We start from the raw sequence: 968 nt of genomic DNA, 5'->3' as shown, positions 1-968 counted from the left end.
CCAGTGCGGGCAGATGCAGAGGCCACACCCGGGAGGCATTACAAAAAGCTCTTAAGCAGGCGCATCCCACAGCGGGTCAGCAGGGCGAATAACAGGCCACCAGAAGTAGGACAGAAAGAAGTTTTAGAAAACTGCGTTTCAGAATACCGAGGGGATACAAACAAAACCAGTGATGCATTCGATCACGTGAACTGCAAGTGGTATACATGTGATAGACTGTTGCTTTTTAGGCGCCTGGAGCAGGCACAAAACGGCTGACTGGTGGAAACACACCAGAAAGGGGTAAAGTGCTGAGATTTTCATGCAGTTCAATGGTAGAACAGTTGTGATTGGCAGAGAGAGTTTCCACAAAATAAGAGGAACGCTCCTATTGGTCGAAAAAACCCGTGAGGTGGAGAACGAAAGAACCCAGGTGGGGAGAGTGTTCGCTTATGAGAAAGACGAGAGCTAAATTTTAGGCGCTTTTCTCTGAACTGGCAATGGCCTTGCTGCAGTGGATACACCGGTTTCCGTCAGATCACCGAAGTTAAGCGCTGCCAGGCGTGGGCAGCACTTGGATGGGTGACCATCTGGGCCACCATGCGCTGTTGCCATTTTTTTGGGTGCACTCAGCCTCGTGATGCCGATTGAGGAGCTACACAACGGAATAGTAGCTCCTCCGGTCAAAGAAAACCATCATAACGACTGGGAGAGCAGTGTGCTGACCACATGTCCCTCCTATCCGCTTCCTCAGCTGAGGATGATACGGCTATCGGATGGTCCCGGTGGGCCTCATATGGTCTTATGATGGAGTGATTCTCTGAACTGGTGTCAATTGCAGAACGGAGCGCATAACGCCCTGTATGACGAAGAGGACAAATTTGTGTGAAAACTGTGTTCACAACGGCTGACCTCTAGCTAGAAATTAGCTGTAGCGTCGTTGAGCTGTGGAGAAACGAACCAGCCAGTTTGTTAATTGTTCTTGCGAG

General features: G+C 50.1%; 1 pseudogene; it reads left to right on the top strand.

Moving 5' to 3' along the window:
- Window positions 1-475: 475 nt before the first annotated feature.
- LOC124727816 lies at window positions 476-593 on the top strand (annotated as a pseudogene).
- Window positions 594-968: the final 375 nt, after the last annotated feature.

Source organism: Schistocerca piceifrons, chromosome 1 (genome assembly GCF_021461385.2).
Source record: "Schistocerca piceifrons isolate TAMUIC-IGC-003096 chromosome 1, iqSchPice1.1, whole genome shotgun sequence".
In the NCBI taxonomy this organism is placed as follows: domain Eukaryota; kingdom Metazoa; phylum Arthropoda; class Insecta; order Orthoptera; family Acrididae; genus Schistocerca; species Schistocerca piceifrons.
Note: the sequence above shows the minus strand (reverse complement) of the source record. Positions and strands in the feature narration are given on the sequence as shown.